This window comes from Artibeus jamaicensis, unplaced genomic scaffold, assembly GCF_021234435.1.
Source record: "Artibeus jamaicensis isolate MK-2021 breed Jamaican fruit bat unplaced genomic scaffold, CSHL_Jam_final contig_3279, whole genome shotgun sequence".
Lineage (NCBI taxonomy): Eukaryota > Metazoa > Chordata > Mammalia > Chiroptera > Phyllostomidae > Artibeus > Artibeus jamaicensis.
The window spans coordinates 23,857-46,040 of NW_026521775.1; the positions used below are offsets into that span (position 1 = coordinate 23,857).

Here is a 22,184-nt window from a genome sequence, read left to right on the forward strand (position 1 = left end):
ACTCAGATTCCCCTGAACAGGAAGGTGTGACAAGGACCAAGGACTCAAAGGCTGAAATGGAAACTCCACGACAGTAGAAGTTTTATCCTTCTACTTTGTTTACTGACTTACTTCTAGCCCTGAGAACATAACTGGAATGTAGTTGATGCTCAATTAACAATGAAAAATATTGATAAAAGGCTATCCTGAAAGGTCCTTTTGGTCCTTCCAAAGTTGGGAGCAACCAACTCAAAGTACAACTGGCAAGACTGGTGGTGTTTCTACTTAACTCACCAAACTCTTCTTTGTCCTTTAAGCCTGGATTTCCACAGCCCCTTATAATTTAGAACATACCCTCTAGCACAATTATGAAAAAGGAACAGAGTTTACACTGCTCTAGACAGGGAGACACAGCCCCAATCCGCCAGGATGTCACTAGAATCTACATGGAGGTTTGTGTGGTGGACACTGCCTGTGACCACACACAGTGTACTCGATCACTAGCGAGGGCATCAGGGCATTCTGACCACGCTGGGATCACTGTCACACTCTAAAGCAGAAACAAACCCGTGTGTCTCTCTGCAAATCTACTTGAGAAGACTGACCTTATTTTACATCTTTTGCAAATATTGTCAATGTCTGGATTAAGGAAGACAGCTGGATTCTCCTACCTGATCTCCACATTCAGCTGGTTGCACATCATAGAGCCTTTGGAAAGCTCCACTGCATACTTGCTAAGCAAGTAGTGTATTAAGTATTGTTATGAAAATAGTTTTGAATCCTGAAAGAGCCTCTGGGGCCCCAGGACCACCCTTCAAGACACTGTTGTAAAAAATATGTACCCTGACAGCCTTAACACTGAGAGACATTCAGAAGGGATTCTCAAACAAGAGAATGGAGTTTAAATAGAGAGGAAAACATTACTGATTACATGTAGCCACAACTTCACAGAAGCCAAAACATTTCGTCAGCATACCTGTTACTTCAAATGTTGCTTACTCTTTGTACTTTATCATATTTCAACAGGAAATAATTGCTATTTGAAGGAAAGAAAAGCCAATGTTTCTCTCTGACAATGCAGACCCCAGAACAAAAAGCACGTACTATAAGTCCTTCCAGTTCCTATATAAACGTTGATTGTTAATGCACATTTACTTTTTAGACCATCACTTATAAGTGACATTCTAATTATAAGACCCATAAGTCACCTTTCTCCTGCCTTTTCTTCTCTTGCACAACTTTCTGCTGACTGTCATTCAAATATTATTTAACAGGACAAAAGAACAATTTCCAATTACCAATCTGTTCCAAACTGCTGCACAGTTAAATCTTTCTGTCTGCATGATTCTCCAAATAGCAGCTAAATGCTAATCTACAAATCAAATGACTCCCAGGGGAGTCCAACCTTTTGGCATCTCTGGGCTGCACTACGAGAAGAGGTATCTTGGGCCCCACATTAAATACACTGCTACACATAATCACACACACACAAAACCCTCATGTTTTAGGTAAACTTATGATTCTGTGTTGGGCTGCATTCATAACCATCCTGGGCTGCAGGTGGCCCGCGGGTTGGACACCCCTGCATCCCTGCTAAATGTACTCAATGTTTGGTCCTTAGCTAGGTTCGGATGATTTCTATACACTACTAACAATTCCTAATGAAGTAAAAACAGCTGTATTCATTTAAGCATGGTCAAGAAAAATAATTGTTTACAAATAATCACCTCACATCATTTTTCTCATACTTAAGAAAATACACAATTTCAAATTTTCCCTCCCATAAGCAAGCAAAAACAGTGCCTGTTTTTGTTACAGTGCCTGTTTTTAGGAAGATATTTGGCTTTTCTGTTTTATTTAAATTCACACTTATCTTAGGAAACCCTGAAAGAGTTTTATTAACTAGAATGGCAACCCTCTACTCAGCAACACAGGTTCTGTGACTCTGGGCAAATTACTCAGTTTGTGTCTACTTTCCTCGGCTTTTAAAAGGAAGACAATAATAGTATCTGCTTCACAGGTGAATGACACAATTAAATGAGATAATGAATAAATGAGTGAAGCACTAAAAAAAAACCAGTGTTTGACACATAAGACTCAGGAAATGTTAACTTGTCTTTATGTATTAGTCTTATAATCTAAGAGAGCTCCAAAACAATACAGGAGAAAAAAATATTAAAAAGAGATGACTTTTCTAGTGTCCTTACTTCTTAAAACAATTATACTGACTAAGAAAGTGCTGACAGGCAATAGCAAATAGCTGCTGTCTTTAGGAAATAGGAAAATTATCCAAGACATTTTCAAAACTATTACAATTCTATGAAACTAACAAACAGAAAAGCTACTCAAAGGACCTATCCTTCAAAACAGATTGAAGGAATCTTAGAAAATTCGGCATACCTATCCGGAAACAAGAGAGTTGATCGTTGAGTCCAGCTTTGCCACGGATGCTTTTATGAATGGGATGAAACTACTGCATTCCAAAGACAGTTTATTCTTACGTATCTACAAGCACCATCTACACTGTAAGATGTGCAGTAAGAGTTGAAGGTGTATAACTATTTTCAGTCTAGCATCATATTCTGAGAGAAATGAAGCTTGAAGCCAAAAAGAAAAAAAAATAATCCTTACCATCAGGGTTTAACCTTATCCAAAAAAGTTTAGCTCTTGGGTATATCAGAAAAAGATTAATCTTTGGTATATAAACTCAGATGCATATGAGAATTATAGCTAACATTTACCAAGCACTTACCATCTTCCAGGCGTTATTCCAAATTTTTTATATGGATTAATTAATCTTCAACACGGCATGAGATAGGCATTTTATTGTTCCCACCTTATGTTCAAGGAACTCAGGCACAGAGAAATTAACCTGCCCAACTGTCAAGTTAACAGTGGCTAGTCAAGAACAGTGTGACTCCTAAGCCCAAGTTTTTAAATACTAGGCAAGGAAGAGCACTGCACAAATATGTATCATACACTTACATGAGGTCTGTCCAGAAAAAGTCCAGCCATTGTTGATACAATGAGAACGGTTTGTGCAATATCGATATAACCTGGCAGCCAAGGAGGGTGGACTGGAATGCATGTGTGTGAACAATGATGACTTTACTGTACTAGTCCGTGGGGGTGGTGGATGCCATTGAGTGACCGTGTGTTTTGTGGGGCCATGGCATTCAAAATGACTGAGCAATTACAGCAACAAATCTACATCAAATTTTGTTTTAGGCTTGAACATTCCTCCTCAGAAAACTATTCGGATGATTCAGAAGGCCACAGCTATGGGCAACTGGTGATTGGCAGCTTCATCATGACTATGTGCCTGCTCATGCATCACGTCTTATGCAGAGTTTTTGGGGGAAACATCAAATCACCCAGGTGAATCAGCCCCCATCCAGCCCAGATTTGGCACCCTGTGACTTCTGGCTTTTCCTAAAACAAAAATCACCTTTGAAAGGTAAGAGATTTCAGACTATAGATGAAATTCAGAAAAATACAACAGGGCACCTGATGGAGATTGGGAGAACCGTGTGAGATCCCAAGGTGCCTACTTTGAAAGGAACTGAGGCATCATTGTCCTATGTACAATGTTTTTGTATCTCGTATCTTCTTCAGTAAGTTTCTCTATTTTTCATATTACATGCCTGGATACCTTCTAGCCAGATCTTGTATACTCTCTGTGAGGGTACTAAGATGCAGGTAGAGGGCTTTGGTTATGCATGTTGAAATTACTGACAACGAGAATGCATGAACTTGTGTAATTAAACAATTTTATAATATCATAAAGTTAGTCACACCTTTTGTGGGCTTTCTGTGGAATTTCACTTGATTACCACCTGATACACAAATATGGCTGTGTCCTCTCTTAGCTTAAGTTGATCCATAATACTGAAAAATTCTCAACAATAAGAAGGAAATGGTGAAAGTTCAGGACGGAGATAAGATAAAAACAGAGACTGATCACTCATAGTAACAGTATCCCAACCTTGGCCATCTATTACAGATTGGCCATACATAAGCTATTATAATTTTCATTAATATATTTTTATTATAATTTTATTTCTTACCCATTAAACAAGTTTTTTTCCATCTTCTTCCATATTATTCTACTGTCATGGATTAAGTTTCCTCTTCTCTATTACCTATGGAGAAAAACAATCTGTAAGGTGGGCAAGAGGAAAGTGATTTTATGAATTTTACTTATAAATTCAAAAAAAGGATCAGTATATTAAAATGCAATTTAATGAACTCCATACAAGTACTCAAAATTAATGCAGAAGAGTGAAAAAAGCTATGGGCAATTGAAGATTTTTTCAGCTCAGGGCAATAGAAGATTCAGTCACTAATGAACCAGCTGATTCATAAGTGGAAGTAAAAGTTTATGTCCTGAAAAAATACACCTCTGCATTTGCCTTAGGTTTTAGAGATTATACATTGTCTTTACATATAACCCCAAACTGTCAATAAAACCAAAACCAATTCATGGTAACAAAAATTCTCATGTATCATAAGCTAAAATTATTTGTGCATCAGTAAAATATATAATAATGAAAGATGCCATGAGGCGACCCTTTCGTTTTAGGTGGGTTAGTGCCTTTTTAGGGAAGCAACATGCTATTTTTAAAGCAGCATACATTCTATACGCAAGGACATCAGATTAGTCAAAGATATCTAGAGCATATGATTTGGACAAATTACATGTGTAATCATTTTTTAGGCTTCTGACACTTTGTTTGGAAAGCAAGACTCAAAAAGCTTGAAATTAGTACACTGTCAGCCTACTTTGTCATCCTGTAACTAACAATAAGAATTCCTCCTAGAAGGAAGTTTTCTTTGTGAAAATATGTTCCCTCCGTATGGGTCACCCCACCCCTCACGTCCAGCTCCTTGAGGTGAATGAATCCCTGCAGAATGGCTGTCAAGAGCCAAGAATGGCTGTCAAAAGACAAGGGAAAGATGAGCCAGTATAATGGAGCAAAGTTGGGATTAGATGGGGTGAGGTTCTCGGGTCAAGGGAGGCCTGAAAACATTTGGGGATGGGGATGCTTTACTAGGGGAGCTGCATTAATGCGACGTAAGGCTCGCCCACCTCCGTTTGGTCTCCTTTCTTCAGTTAGGTGTACCAAATCCGCAAATGTCCTGTGTGAATTAGGGTCTTTCTAAAAATCAGAGGAAGAACCCAGTTTCACATCTGAGTACACCACAGTGCACGTCAGTGGTGCAAGGTAAGAAAATAGGGCTCTAGGAGACAGAAGTAACTGCCAGAAGATAAAACTCAGGGAACGCACAAATACTTTTAGAAAGAGCTTACCATTTCCACATGTTCTAGGATGCAGATTTGAGGCAACCCTATCCAGGAGGCAAAGCCAACCTTATGTGGATGGGGGTTTTATATCCTCAAAATTTCCCTCTTCCCTACCCAAATAATCCTACTTTCAAGAACACCAAAAGATTAAAAGTTAACTTAATTACATTTAAATCCAAGTTATTTTTTAATCCCCACCTGAGGATATATTCATTGATTTCAGAGAGAGAGAAAGAGGGAAATAATGATGTGCGAGAGAAACATCAATCGGCTGCCTCTTGTTCACGCCCTGACCAGCGATCACCTGCAACGTTCTGGTGTTCGGGATGATGCTCCAACCAACTGAGCCACCTGGCCAGGGCTGCATCCAATTTATCTTAACTAATGCTTGGATCTCTCTAAAAGTTGACCACAATAATCAATTCTATTCTAAACAGTACCTAGGATATTTAATAAGATGGAGTTTAGGCAGGCTTAAAAGACCTATGAAACAGTTATTAATTTAAAGAGTAATGACTTCAATGATTAGGATAGTGATCTTGAAAACTGGGAAATTATAATAAATCAGCTTACTATTAATAAGACACACATTCAAATATTTTCCAGCTAGGCCCCACTTATATCATTTAAACTACTGCAATATACTTTTGAATGGGGGAAGGGAATTACAGGATACATATATAAAATAAATCACTACAATAGAAACAAACAAAATGTGGATGACAACCTTGGGGTGTGCAAACTTTTAGTGTCTCTGGGCCACACTAGAAGGAAAAAGAGTTGTCTTGGGCCGCACATTAAATACACTGCCACACGTAATCAAAAAATTTTTCATGTTTTAAATAAACGTACAATTTTGTGTTGAGCCACATTCACACTGGGCTGTCTGTGGCGTGTGCCCTGTGGCTGCAGGTTGGACGCCCCTGCAAAGGTCTTTGAAATAAAGTCCCCAACAGGCATATTCAAGCTGATCTATTAATGAAATTTGCTGAACTGTTAGGCTTTCTGGTGTCAAGCAAGGCAAGATGTAGACAGAAACAGAGAGCACTTATTGTCAGGGTATCCACTTTCTAGCACAGCGTATAAGCAAGTTATTTAACTTTCTTAAGCCTGTTTTCTCACCCACGTCATAGCACTGGTGTAAGGTTAAACGTGAATATTGGTAAAATGCTAGTACACTGCCTGGCACATAGCCAATGATCCCTTATCTTTTTGCCTTTAGTATCACTCCAAGTAGTTAATAATGCAAAAGAAACAACATTTTACATTTCAGTGCAACAAAAGATGCAAGAGCTGCTGACTTTACTGTTCTAAGATTCTAAATTATTAGTTTACCATGGATTTTACCCATTAACAGCTCTGAATAATGATTTCAGTTCAAATTCAGGACCTCTGCATAGAAACTGCAAAACAGACAGACTTACGGTTTTCTGTGAAACACAAAGGGTGCTAAGTTTGCATCCATACCCTCTGACTGTGGTTAGGAATAACCTAGTGGTAAAATCTAAGTTCACTTGCCAAATAAATTTCCTTCCTTCCTACCTTCCTTCTTTTCTCTCTCTCTCTCTCTCTCTCTCTCTCTCTCTCTCTCTCTCTCTCTCCCTCCCCTCCTCTTCCTTTCATTCTTTTAATCCTCATCCGAGGATATGTTTATCAAGTTTTAGAGAGAGAGAAAGGGAGAGATAGGAAGAGAAACATTGATGTGACAGAGAAACATCGATTGGTTACCTCTCATATGTACCCCTACCAGGGGTCAAACCCATAACCTAGGTATGTGCCCTGACTGGGGATTGAATCTGAAACCTTTTGGTGCACGGAACCACACTCAACCAACTGAGCCATCTGGGCACAGCTGGCTTGGTTTCTTGTAAGCTGTTTATTAAAATGTTTTTTTTCTCCATTAAGCATGGGTTTATGAAGCTGTTACACAATATACATGAAATGACAACCTGGACTGTGAGCTCCCTGGACTTTGAAACAAAGTTGTTTCTCATTCATTTTTGTGTCCCATTGTCTTTATATTGTTGTTTGAATCAATCACTGGTGGACGACCCCCTTTTTTAAATTTAAGTTTATCATGACTAGGCAGGAAAATTGTACTAAGGGAGAAATTTGGTCCACAAGACAAACATGGCCACTTTTTTTTTTTTTTTTTTTGGTAAGAGACAACTTAGGCCCAGCAAAGTTAAGGGATTTGCTGGAGGTTCCAGTACTGCTTCGGGGAGAAGCCAGGCTAATCCCGGTGTCTCCTCAATCCTGAGCCATTTCACAAAGGGATTCAATTTGTTCATGTGTGTTTCTAAAGACAAGGTATTTTGATGCTCAAAGAAAACCCAGTAATAGTAGAGGGCCTCTGAGGTTTTTTTCCTCAAAAAATATCCCAGGATGGGTGGGTAGGGTGGGCAAGCAGAAGACTCCAGACCAGCTCCTGAAGGGAGTGCTGCTGCTGACGGTGAGTCACCAGCACCTGTCAGCTGGTCAGCTTTCCTACAAGTCTGCAATGGGACCCAGGCATGCATATGTTTAATAGATGCCCTAGGAGACCCTTGCCATCAACAAAATTTGGTAAATAAAAATCTAACCTGTCACTAAGAATAAGGCCTTTAGAAAGTCAATCAACTCTAAAAAGAACTCAAACAGTTATTTTATTGGGTTGTGTTCTCACTGTATACAGAAAGGTTTTTTCCTTCTGTATACACAAGGAAAGAAAAAATTGTTTTTTGTTTGTTTTTTTTTTCCTCAGTGAAAAGGCTTTTTAATGAGTGCAATGGTTGGTGTTTTTAAAAAATACCCTAACCACTGAGTTCACTTCTGGTGAAATAATCCCAGTCATCAAAAATGGCCTGTGCTTTCATTTTCGAGACTGGAATGGAATGGCCTTCCTGAAACACCCCCAGGTGTATGCACACGTACACATGTGCACACACACACACACACACACACACACACACACCATTTCTCTGAAGGCCAAAAGTTTGCTTTCCTAGCTGCAGTGCAGATGACTTTTTTGTCTTGTTTTAATCATCTGACATTCATACAAGGCTGTTAATATGTGCCTGTTTTTCATTCAAACAAGAAACTTTAAAAATACATACATTTAAGTTCATCACAAAGTTTACTTCTTAGGTCATATGCTTTCTAACCTTTATAATGTCTTTTAAATTAAAAACTTCACATGGCACTTACTACTGTAAATTGTAATTTTTGTCACCTTTTCAAAGATACATTCTTGTACTAGAAGAAAATTTCCCATTCTCTCTTGGCCCTCTCAAATAAGAACAATTGGGATGGCTACAATGCCGAGGAAGAGATGCAGAGTCTCAGACGGAAAGAGAGCTGAGCCCCACAGCAGGAACTTTCTTCCCTAAATGTCTCTGTAATGGTTAGGATCAAAAGGGCTTTAGGAATCTGCCTGCCTTGTTGATTGACTTTCATATCTAATAAGAGATTAAATGGGTCTGTTAATTTATAAGTAGCGTAAGAACATAGGAGAGTAAAAACGCCTCAGATTTAGAATCAGAAGGCCTGGGTTTAAGCCCCAGGTTATTTATTCACTTCATTAGCAGTGTGAACTTGGGCACCTCACGAATGTCGGGCCCTCTACATCCTCACCTATAAATGGACATAACATCAACTTATACTCCTTTTCAAGGGTGCCGTGAAGATGAAATAAGACACTGTGCGCCTAAGTGCATTACAAACTGACAAGAGCTGCACATGGGTTAGCCATTCTCTTCTTGCTACTAAAAAGAGCAAAGATTTGAGATCTTTATTCTGGTGAGAAGAGGCATTGACATTCGAACATTCCAGGAGGATGAGTGGCATGCTGGGATAAAAGAGCCTGATCATTCAGGTACAGCTCAGGAATCCTAAAATGTGTTTGGTATCTGGATCTTTAGTTAAATAACATGCTAGTTTCAACTAACAGTTTAATACGGATGAAAGGGCATAAGATCTTAGCCAGATTGGGAACTCCTTCTCACAAAATAATAAAATGAGCTAAAAGCAAGAGCATAATATACTTGCATTCTCCCCAGTCATCCAAGATAAATGTATGCAAACAAAAGCAATACCAAAGCCCATTTAGTTTGAGCCACAGCGTTAGCCACAACATGACTTTCCATACAGCACACACCAGAGTCCCTATTTCACCACTGTGCATAAATCTAACCCTGCTTTTTTGTACTCCCCACATATAATACTATTAATTGGTAGAGTTCAGTCTGCCAGCATACATTCAAACCATTTTAAAAACATTAATTCTATCATTACTAAGCACATTTATAAATACTGTACAACAATTTTGTCAGCAGTGTGGCAATTTTTCTTGGAAGAGGGCATTTATGAACATTTATTATACTCCTACTAGATACCGTGCTGTGTCAGTTACCTCTTACAATGAAGTGTCAGTGGCACTTTACAAATGAAGAATGAATACTCAAATTTGCTACTAAATGACTAGCAAAGGATCACTCAGCAAGAAAACAGCAGACCTTAGACCCAAAATAACTGCTTTGAGTTAGTGCAATTCCAATAATCAGTGCGAAAAAAAACAAGGTTTAGTTAAGTTTTGTGCTGTGGTAAAAGTTAGTTGGCAGATGGCAATATCCTGCGACACTTAACCTGCCTTGTTGAGAAGTTACTGAGCTGTAAATTCACACTCCTCCTAAAGAACACTTTCTAGGACTTCCACCGAGATGGAGGCATAGGTGGAAGCACTGCGCCTTCTCACACAACCAAGTTTCAAAACAACAAAGTTTTAGCAACAAAAACGCAGCCAAACCACAGAAAATTGAACTACACAGAAGTCTGACAACAACGAACCCTTCAGCCAAACTGGTAAGAGGGGCAGAACCAACAGCAGAGCGGGGTCGGGCAGGAAAGATCCACCAGACCAACCCGGGCGCGTGACCTGGGCTCACCGGCAGCCGTAGGCGGATCCCAAGTGTGGAGTAGCAGCAGGCAGACACACTGAGGGCACAAGACGGAGGACCCACTAAGGGCTGACCACAGTCACACACTCGAGCACAGATAAACCGGTGAAGGAGTGAAGCGGTGAGACGGACTGTGCAGGCCCCAGTGGCGGAAAGTGGCAGAGGCGACCGCCATTGTCCCTCTCTGACCCCGCCCCCACCTACAGCGTCACAAACCAGCGACCTGGGTGGCCCCACCCGGGGTGAACACCTCCTCCTACAACAGGCACGAACAGATCAAAACATGGCTCAAGAACAACTCATAGCCCCAGAGCCGATAAATCTAAGCCATGAAGAAATAGCCAAACTTTCAGATGCACAGTTCAAAATACTGGTGATCAGGATGCTCACAGAACTGGTTGATTTTAGTCACAAATTAGAGGAACATATGAAGGCTAAACTAATTGAAATGAATGGAAATGCACAGGAAACCAATAGTAATAGAAAGGAAACTGGGACTCAAATCAAAGGAGTGGACCACAAAGAGGAAAAAAATGACCAAACAGCAAAGGATGAAGAAACAAGAATTCAAAAAAAATAAGGAGAGACTTAGGAACCTCCAGGACATCTTTAAACGCTCCAACATCCGAATTATAAGGGTACCAGAAGGGGAAGAGGAACAGCCACCAGTGGAAAACTTATTTGAACAAATAATAAAGGAGAATTTCCCCAATCTGGCAAAGGAAATAGACTTCCAGGAAATCCAGAAAGCTCAGAGAGTCCCAAAGAAGTGGGACACAAGAAGGAACACACCAAGGCACATCATAATTACATTAGCAAAGATTAAAATGAAAGAGAGAATCCTAGAAGCAGCAAAACATAAGGGGACAGTCACCTATAAAGGAGTTCCCATCAGACTGTCAGCTGATTTCTCAAAAGAGACCTTACAGGCAAGAAGGGGCTGGAAAGAGGTATTCCAAGTCATGAAATCCAAAGACCTACATCCAAGATTGATCTATCCAGCAAAGCTTTCATTTAGAATGGAAGGGCAGATAAAGTGCTTCTCAGATAAGATCAAGTTCAAGGAGTTCATCATCACCAAGCCCTTATTATATGAAATGTTAAAGGGACTTACCTAAGAAAAAGAAGATAAAAAAGATGAACAGTGAAAGGACAGCAAACTCACAGTTATTAACAACCACACCTAAAACAAAAACAAACTAAGAGGACAGCTAGATCATGAGCAGAACCATAGAAATGAAGATCACATGGAGGGTTAGCAACAGGGGAGTGGGAGAAGGAGAAGGGGGGAGAAGGTACAGAAAATAAGTAGCATAGACGATAGGTAGAAAAGACAGGGGGGAGGGCAAGAGTAGCATGGGAAATATAGAATCTAAAGAACTTGAGACACATGGTCATAAACTAAAGGGGGGGAATGGTGGGGGAGGGGTGTGCAGAGTGGAGGGGAATGAAGGGGGGGAATAGAACTGTAATGGCATAATCAATAAAATATCTTTTAAAAAAGAACACTTTCTAACTTTAAAATTTAAACACAAAGACTTATTACAGGAGGTTGTTTTCAAAGGAAACACTGCAAAGGAAACATTAATTCACTAACTAGATTTAATGACTTTTTTTTTTTTTTGCTTTTATACTTTTTAATCATTATTTTACCTGATTTTTTTTGAATTGTTTATGCTGTTACAGTTGTTCTATTCCCCCCCTTCATTCCCCTCCACCCTGCCCCCCAACCCCCCCATTACCCCCCCTTTAGCTTATGTCCATGTGTCTCAAGTCCTTTAGGTTCTGTATTTCCCATACTATTCTTGCCCCCCCCATCTATTTTCTATCTACTGTCTATGCTACTTATTTTCTGTACCTCTTCTCCCCCTTCTCCTCCTCCTACACCCCTGTTGCTAACCCTCCTTGAGATCTTCATTTCTATGTTTCCACTCCTGATCTAGCTGTCCTTTTAGTTTGCTTTCGTTTTAGGTGTGGTTGTTAATAACTGTGAGCTTGTTGTCCTTTCACTGTTCATGTTTCTTTAACTTCTTTTTCTTAGATAAGTCCCTTTAACATTTCATATAATAAGGGCTTGGTGATGATGAACTCCTTGAATTTGGTCTTATCTGAGAAGCACCTTATCTGTCCTTCCGTTCTAAATGAAAGTTTTGCTGGGTAGAGCAATCTTGGTTGTAGGTCTTTAGTTTTCATGACTTGGAATATTTCTTTCCAGCCCCTTCTTGCCTGTAAGGTCTCTTTTGAGAAATCTGCTGACAGCCTGATGGGGACTCCTTTGTAGGTGATTGTCCCCTTAGCTCTTGCTGCTTCCAGGATTCTCTCCTTCGTTTTAATTTTGGCTAATGTAATTATTATATGCCTTGGTGTGTTTCTTCTTGAGTCCAACTTTTTTGGTACTCTCTGGGCTTCTTGGATTTCTTGGAAGTCTATTTCCTTTGCCAGATTGGGGAAATTTTCTTTTATTATTTGTTCAAAAATATTTTTCCACTGGTGGTTGTGTCTTTCCCCCTTCTGGTACCCCTATAATTCGGATATTGGAGCGTTTATAGATGTCCTGGAAGTTCCTAAGCTTCTCCTCATTTTTCTGAATTCTTATTTCTTCATTCCTTTCTGATTGATCATTTTTTCTTCCTTCTGGTTCACTCCATTGAGTTGAGTCCCAGTTTTTTTTTCATCTCTATGGGTTTCCTGTGGAATTCCATTCATTTCCCTTAATTTAGCCTTCATATGTTTCTCTAATTTGTGGCTATAGTCCACCAGATCTGTGAGGAAGCTGACGACCAGTGTTTTAAACTGTGCGTCTGAGAGATTTGCTATTTCTTCGTCACTTAGATTTATCTCCGGGACTTTGAGGTCCCCCTGCGACATTTTTGGTCTGTTCTGGCCCTTTAAGTGAGAGAAGCGGCGCCTTAGAGTCCCAGGTCGCTGGGTTGTGACGCTGTATGTGGGGGCGTGGTCAGAGCGGGGAAAATGGCGCCGCCGCTGCCGGTCCCACCGCTCACTCCCTCACCCGCGCCTATCCGGGCACCCACAGTCAACTGGCTACCACCGCCTCCCCGCTGACTCCTCCGTAGTCGCTCACCCGGTGGGCTGCTCACTAGGTCCAATCCTGGGTTTGGAACCCGTGCGACTGGATTCGCGCGTCTGGATTCCGGATTCCGCGCCCGCGCCCGGGTCGATCGAGTTCTCCTTTGTAACTCCTCACCCGCCGCCGGTTTCGCCCCTTACCGGTCGGGCCGAAGAATTTGTTGTTTGCGGACTTCCGAAAAGTTCAGTTTTCCGTGTTCTGGTTGTGTTTTCTGATGCTAATATTTAGTTGTCCTTAAACTTGGTTGTGAGAGGAGGCAAGGCACATCCACCTTAAACCTCCATCTTGGCGGAAGTCCTAATGACTGTTTTATAAATATCTCTTGAAGATCATACCTAAAGAAGTGTCAAAATTACTTGCCTTACAAACATGAAAATATTTTAAATAAGAATTTTAAAACATACCTGTTAACCACAGCTCTTTTACAAATTAAAGTTAACTCGAACCTACATATCACTATTCACTATACTACAAATACAAGTGATATTATTGATTTTCCCTGAAAATTCCATTAAAAAACTAAAATTTAGAAGGGCTCTGAAATGAACAATAGTAAAGCTATAGTAAGATTTCAATAAATTGATGGACTGTATTATTGGTGCCAAACAATGAGATCTAAAAGCCTGTAGAACTTTCCAGTACAATGGTTCCAACAGAAACAATATAGAACTTGATGGCTATACTGTTACTTGGTTAGAGTATCCACAGATACAAAATAAATGAAGATCTTAACAATACCCTAATTAGGTATAGTAGTTAAGACAGCACATTTAGAAGCCAGATTGGCTGAATTAGAATCCCAGTTGGACCAAATTGCTAGCTTTGTGCCTCAATTTCTTCAACTAACTCATACAGTTGTTGAGGTAGGATGTGTATCATGCTCAAAATAAATGGCAAACAACCAGTGCCAGCGAGGATGTGGAGAAGGGGAACCCTTCTGCACTGTTGGTGGGAATGCAGACTGGTGCAGCCACTGTGGAAAGCAGTATGGAGACACCTCAAAAAATTCAAAATGGATCTGCCTTTTGACCCAGCAATCCCACTTCTGTGACTATATCTGAAGGAACCCAAAACACTAATTCAAAAGAACATAAGCACCCCTATGTTCATCACAGTGTTATTTACAATGGCCAAGATATGGAAGCAGCCCAAGTGTCCAGCAATAAGTGAATGGACAAAACAACTACAGGATATTTACACAATGGAATTCTACTCAGCCATAAAAAGAAAGTTTTACTCTTTGCAACAGTATGGATGGACCTAGAGAACATTATGCTAAGTGACAAAAGCCAGTCAGAGGAAGGCAAATACCATATGATTTCACTCATACGTGGAATCTGATGAACAAACTGAACTAACTAGCAAAATAGAGACACACTCATAGATGGAGAGCAGATGACAGCTAGTTGTGGGGGAGTTAGGAGGTGGAGAAATTGAGCAAAAAGGAAAACGAACTCATGGACCACAGTGTGGTTATTGTTGGGGGTTAGGGGTATAAGAGGACTAAATGGTGATGGAAAAATATATATAATAAAGATTTAAAAAAGAAGAAATAGCATGAAGTAAATACTCATAAATTTTACTACTGTGTTCCCAGTACTACTCTCTATAAAAAAATAAAATACATGTTGTCCAGGAAGAGTAGAAAAGGGAACCCTTACATACTGTTGGTAGGAATGTAAGTTGGTACAGCTATTATGGAAAACAGTATGGAGGTTCATCAAGAAATTAAAAATAGACTTCCAGCCAAGATGGAGGCGTAGGTGGACACACTGTGCCTCCTCACATAACCAACATAAGGACAACAACAATTTAGAAACAAAAAACAACCAGAACTGACAGAAAGTCAAACTATACGAAAGTCCGACAACCAAGAAGTTAAAGAAGAAACATCCAAACTGGTAGGAGGGGCAGAGTTGGGCAGTGGGTTAGAGAGGGCTCTCCGCAAAGTGGTGGCTGGGGGACTCAGCGAGGTGTCAGATTGTGGAACGGGACACAGCAGGCAAGACGACTGGCAGACTAGGTGGTCCCACATTAGCTCACAAATAAACCAAGCAAAACCCCAGTGCTCCAGTGTGGAAAGATGAAGCCTCAAATCATTGATTGAAAACACCTGTGAGGGTTGAGGGGCCGTGAGAAACTCCCAGCCTCACAGGAGAGTTTGCTGGCAGGACCCACAGGGTCCTAGAACCTACACAAGCCCACCCACCAGGGAATCAGAACCAGAAGGGCCCAGTTTGTTTGTGGGAAGCAGGGAAGTAACTGAAATCCAACAGAGACCCACATACAGCGTCACATCCCAGCGACTGAGTTGCTCTACCCTGGTGAACACCTAAGGCTCCGCCCTCACTAAGTAACAGGTGCAACCTGACCAGAAAATTGTGGCTAAAATGGAAGGACAGATTAAAGCTCCAGAGAAAATACAACTAAGTAACAAAGAAGTAGACAACCTGTCAGATGCACAGTTCAAAACACTGGTAATCAGGATGCTCACAGAATTGATTGATTTTAGTCACAAATTAGATGAACGAATGAAGGCTAACCTAAGTGAAATTAAGGGAAATTCACAGGGAACCAATAGTGATGGAAAGGAAACTGGGACTCAAATCAACAATGTGGACCAGAAAGAAGAAAGAAACATCCAATCAGAACAGAATGAAGAAACAAGAATTCAAAAAGTGAGAGACTTAAGAACCTCCAGGACATCTTTAAACGTTCCAACATCCGAATTATAGGGGTACCAGAAGGGGAAGAAGAACAACAACACGTGGAAAACTTATTTGAACAAATAATAAAGGAGAATTTCCCCATTCTGGCTAAGGAAATAAACTTCCAGGAAGTCCAGGAAGCTCAGAGAATCCCAAAGAAATTGGACCCAAGGAGGAACACATCAAGACAACGTCATAATTACATTACCCAAGATTAAAGATAAGGAAAGAATCTTAAAAGCAGCAAGACAAAAGGAGAGAATTACCTACAAAGGAGTGTTCCTAAGACTGTCAGCTGATTTCTCAAAAGAGACCTTACAGGCAAGAAGGGGCTCGAAAGAAGTACTCCAAGTCATGAAAGGCAAGGACCTACATCCAAAATTGCTCTATCCAGCAAAGCTTTCATTTAGAATGGAAGGGCAGATAAAGTGCTTCTCAGATATGGTCAAGTTCAAGGAGTTCATCATTGCCAAACCCTTATTGTATGAAATGTTAAAGAGACTTATCTAAGAAAAAGAAGATAAAAAGCATGTACAGTAAAATGACAGCAAACTCACAGTTGTTAGCAACCCTACCTAAAACAAAAACAAACTAAGCAAACCACTAGAACAGGAACAGAACCACAGAAATGAAGATCACATGGAGCGTTAGCAACAGGGAAATGAGAAGAGGAGAGAGGGGGAAAAGGTACAGAGAATAAGTAGCATAGATGGTAGGTAGAAAATAGGGGGAGGGTAAGAATAGTATGGGAAATATAGAAGCCAAAGAACTTATAAGTATGACACATGGACATGAACTAAAGGGGTGGAATGTGGGTGGGAGGGGGTGTGCAGGGTGGAGGGGAGTGAAGGGGGGAAATCAGGATGACTGCAATAGTATAATCAATAAAATATGCTTTTTAAGAAATTAAAAATAGAACTATTACACAATCCAGCTATTCCACTTCTGAGAATATATCTGAAGGAAGCAAAAACACGAGCTCAAAAGATATATGAACTCTCATCCCATGTTCACCACAGCATGATATAAAATACCCCAAATAAGGAAACAACCTGTGTGTCCATTCCTAAATGAATGAATGAAGAAAATGTGAGATAAATGCGCGCGCGTGCACACACACTCACAGGAATATTATTCAGCCATAAAATAAAATAAAGTAAAGTAAAGTAAAATAAAATAACATCTTTCCACTTAAGACAATACAAATAAACTTAAGGGCATTATGCTAAGTGACATAAGTCAGAGAAAGACAAATACTGGGCGATTTCACGTGTACGTGGAATCTAAAAAAATAAAACAAACCCAAACCAAACCAAACCAGAAACACACACACACACAAGCTCAGAGATACAGAGAACAGATTGGTAGCGGCCAGAGGTGTTGAGGGTAAAAGGTGAAAATGGGTGAAGAGGGTCAAAAGGTTCAAACTTTTGGTTCTAAAATAAGTCAGTCCTGGGGATCTAATGTACAGCATAGTGACTTTTATAAACATTAATGTATCGCATATCTGAAAGTTGCTTAGAGAGTGATTCTTAGACGTTCTCATAAAAAAAATGTTTTTTTAGTATGTATGGTGACAGATGTTAGCTAGATTTATTGTGGTGATCATTTCATAATATATACAAATACTGAATCACTATGTTGTACAGCTTAAAATAATATGGTGTTATATGTCAATTATACCTCAATAAATAAATAAAATACACATGTAAAAAGAATGAAGGCATTTCATCACTGAGCTATTGTGCTTTCAAGTTTAGAATTTGAAACACAATAAAGAGATGCAAATCCTAACTTTCTTGATAATAGCCAGAGTAGTGGGTAAACCTGAGATGGGGCACACGGGAGGATCACACGGGGAACTTTCACCATTATAGAATGGTTACCCCCAACTTTTAGTTCAATACTAGTCTTTAAAATGTATATATGTTTCTAAATGTATTTCACAAGTATCGTATTTCGCAATAAAAAATAAAAGTTAAAAAAAATTAAACACACATTTCCAAAGTATAGTGAGAAAGAACGCATTGTTTAAGCTTAAATGAGGGAGAGAGAAAAACAAAGCTCCACCATTCTAAGTGTTCTCAGGTTACTTCAGATTACCTCTGCAATAGCTTGGCTCAGTCATAAAAACATTTCCATTGGATTCCATTCAGTGCCAAGAGACATTTTTCATCGGTCAGTTGTTACAAGGGGTATCACTGGTTCATTGGGAGCCCGTTTATGATCATGAAATCTGAAGGTTATAAGGAATCAAAGGGCTTCTCTTCCAATATGTGCACTTCCAGATAAGGGAAGACCCCTCAGTTTCCAAACAGCGGGTTTTCCCTGCTCTGCTCCCAGCTGTTATGACTAGTCACCAATCTTACACATAGACAGGAGCCAAGCCCATTCTTTCAATTGCCTCGTGACAGTGACTAGAGAGAAGGAGGATTTATATTAACCACCAGGAATCTATCAAAGAGCTAATATTACCCCAAAAGATGCTAGCACCTACGGAGGAACCCAGTGCCTCACAGAACATACTCCATAAATGTGTGCAAGTGATTTCATTTAAAAGTATAAAACAGGGTTTCTGCACCATGGATTTTACATACAAATGAAAAATGCCAAAGAATTCTCAGTCCACGTAGAATTTAGTGGTGTTCTGGGACAAACTGTTCAGAATATGAACTAGAGGAAGGAAGGAGAAATAAGACAAAAGGTTTATATAGTACAGGGTAAAATGTAGGAAGAGGTCTTAGAAGAGAAGAACTGAGAATTAAAAATTTGGTACAGAAAGCATTCCAGGGTATCTCCAAAGAAACCTGTTGACATTTTTACAAAACCTACTTCCTTTTTCCACATTATTTAAAAATTGTAACAGGCATACTAACTTGTTTTACCTGGTATAATTATATCCAGGAAAGAGTTTCTGCCTTCCCCCACAGAGAAGTTCGGGAACCTACTGAGAAGGGAATAGTAGGAGGAAAAAAGCAACTTTTAAATGCACGATATAAATTCTTCGAGACAGATGCATCTTTAAATAGAAAGACAAATTTTCTTAAGTTTTAAAGTTCACCAAAATAAAACTAGACCTCCAAATATTAACAAGAAGAAAAACATTAAAAAATTCCATGACTGACATGAAATCCAAAGACCTACATCCGAGACTGATCTATCCAGCAAAGCTTTCATTTAGAATGAAAGGGCAGATAAAGCCCTTCCCAGGTAAGGTCAGGTTCAAAGAGTTCATCATCACCAAGTCCTTGTTATATGAAATGTTAAAGGGACCTACCTAAGAAAAAGAAGATAAAAAAGATGAACAGTGAAAGGACAGCAAACTCACAGTTATTAACAACCACACCTAAAACAAAAACAAACTAAGAGGACAACTAGATCAGGAGCAGAGCCATAGAAATGAAGATCACATGGAGGGTTAGCAACAGGGGAGTGGGAGAAGGAGAAGGGGGGAGAAGGTACAGAAAATAAGTAGCATAGACGGTAGTACGGGAAATATAGAATCTAAAGAACTTGAGACACGTACGTGATCATAAACTAAAGGGGGGAATGGTGGGGGAGGGGGTGTGCAGGGTGGAGGGGGATGAAGGGGGGAATAGAACAACTGTAATGGCATAATCAATAAAATATATTTTAAAACAATTCCATGACTGACACTAAAACCTACACTAAACTAATAGGATATTTGGGTGACATGAGAGCAATGGATAAAGGACTCCTAATTCCAGTTACTTTACTGAGAATAGAACCATACTGAAAAAGGAACAGAACACTGGAGCAGAGACCCATTCTTGTTCTCAGTCTATGAGTGAATATACGTAAGCCACTTCTCCACTGAAATAGGTGTCTCAGTTTCCACATCTGCAAAAGGAACATTTAGGTGACTAATAACCTTAATATGTTATCCACCTATGAACTTCCCAAAGTCATTCAGATGTCCTTCTCTTATAGCAAGCTATAGGTTAGGCATTAATCCACGAGGATAGCAAAAACCAAATGAATTTGTCTTATACAATTCTGCTACTGCAGCAAAAATTTGCAATTGCTATAAGCCAGTGATTTGCAACCTTTTGCATCTCACAGCACACATAAACTAATTTCTACAATTCTGTGGCACACCAAAAATATTTTTTTTGCCAACCTGACAAAAAATAGGTATAATTCTGATTTATTCACACCAGACAGCTGTTGTTATATTGGCTGTTGTCATTTTTTTCTTTGACAATCTATGGGAAAAAAGGTCCATGCCCCTGACTAAACAGTGAGGTATTGCATGTTTTAAAAATTCTTCTGGCACACCAGTGGGCCATGGCACATTGCTTGAAAATTGCTGCTATAAGCAATTCACCTATTAAGTCTCATGTTGAAACAGAGCATTAAAGAAGCTTGAATTTTCTGTGAAACACTGAACACCTGCATTTACCTTTGCTCTCTCCACAACTCCACTAAAATGGCATTAATAACATAAAATATACAAGGACAAATAGGAAACAACTACAACAAAGTTTTGGGAAGCTGAAAAGCAAATGGTTAAGTTATTTGATTGAGTAAAGCAAAGAAAGCAAAAGCTAAGAGCATGTTAAGGGGAAGCCCAAAGCCAACTGAGTTGTGCTGAGATAAACCAGAAAAGCTCAACATGCCTCAAAAAGTGCAGAGTGCAGGCAGGCCTGAAAAAAGAATGGTGCAAGATTCCCACTTTTTTTTTAAATTGGTTATGTCATTACAGTTGTTCTATTCCCCCCTTCATTCCCCTCCACCCTGCACACCCCTCCCCCACCATTCCCCCCCTTTAGTTTATGACCATGTGTCTCAAGTTCTTTGGATTCTATACTTTCCATACTATTCTTGCCCTCCCCCCATCTATTTTCTACCTACCGTCTATGCTACTTATTTTCTGTACCTTCTCCCACCTTCTCCTTCTCCCACTCCCCTGTTGCTAACCCTCCATGTGATCTTCATTTCTATGGTTCTGCTCCTGATCTAGCTGTCCTTTTAGCTTGCTTTTGTTCTAGGTGTGGTTGTTAATAACTGTGAGTTTGCTGTCCTTTCACTGTTCATCTTTTTTATCTTCTTTTCCTTAGATAAGTCCCTTTAACAATTCATATAATAAGGGCTTGGTGATGATGAACTCCTTGAACTTGATCTTATCTGAGAAGCACTTTATCTGCCCTTCCATTCTAAATGAAAGCTTTGCTGGATAGATCAATCTTGGTTGTAGGTCTTTGGATTTCATGACTTGGAATACCTCTTTCCAGCCCCTTCTTGCCTGTAAGGTCTCTTTGAAGAAATCAGCTGACAGTCTGATGGGAACTCCTTTATAGGTGACTGTCCCCTTATCTCTTGCTGCTTCTAGGATTCTCGATCCTTCATTTTCATCTTGGCTAATATAATTATGATGTGCCTTGGTATGTTCCTTCTTGGGTCCAACTTCTTTGGGAATCTCTGAGCTTCCTGGATTTCCTGGAAGTCTATTTCCTTTGCCAGATTGGAGAAGTTCTCTTTTATTATTTGTTCAATAAGTTTTCCACTGGTGGCTGTTCCTTTCCCCCTTCTGGTACCCCTATAATTCGGATGTTGGAGCGTTTAAAGATGTCCTGGAGGTTCCTAAGTCTCTCCTCATTTTTTTGAATTCTTGTTTCTTCATTCTTTTCTGGTTGGTCATTTTTTTCCTCCTTCTGGTCCACTCCTTTGATTTGAGTCCCAGTTTCTTTTCCACTACTATTGGTTTCCTGTGCATTACCATTCATTTCAATTAGTTTAGCCTTCATATGTTCCTCTAATTTGTGACTAAAATCAACCAGTTCTGTGAGCATCCTGATCACCAGTGTTTTGAACTGTGCATCTGAAAATTCTGCTATTTCTTCATCACTTAGATTTATGGGCTCTGGGGCTTTGAGATCTTCTTGAGCCACTTTTGGTCCGTTTGCGCCCATTAAGTATGAGGAGTGAAGCCTTAGGGGCGGGGCAGGGCCTGCAGGGTGGGGTCGCTGGTTTGTGATGTTTCATGTGGGGGCGGGTTCAGAGCCAGGAAATGGCGGCTGTCTCACTGCCCACTCCCTCACCAGTCTATCTGCGCAGGAATGCGCCAGCAGTGAACCCACCGCCATTCACCCTCCCTGGATCCGCGGGTCGCTCACTGGGTCCGCCCTTTGTAACCCCGCGCCTGGGAT

At 40.0% G+C, this 22,184-nt stretch overlaps 1 long non-coding RNA gene across 2 annotated transcripts in view; it reads right to left on the reverse strand.

Annotated features, from left to right (window-relative positions):
• Positions 1–4,044: 4,044 nt before the first annotated feature.
• Positions 4,045–22,184, reverse strand: part of LOC128627166 (uncharacterized) — a 34,945-nt gene continuing 16,805 nt past the window's right edge. For both annotated transcript variants that reach the window (XR_008391323.1, XR_008391322.1), the window contains exon 3: positions 4,045–4,121. This is a non-coding gene — a long non-coding RNA (uncharacterized LOC128627166). The remainder of the gene's footprint in view (positions 4,122–22,184) is intronic.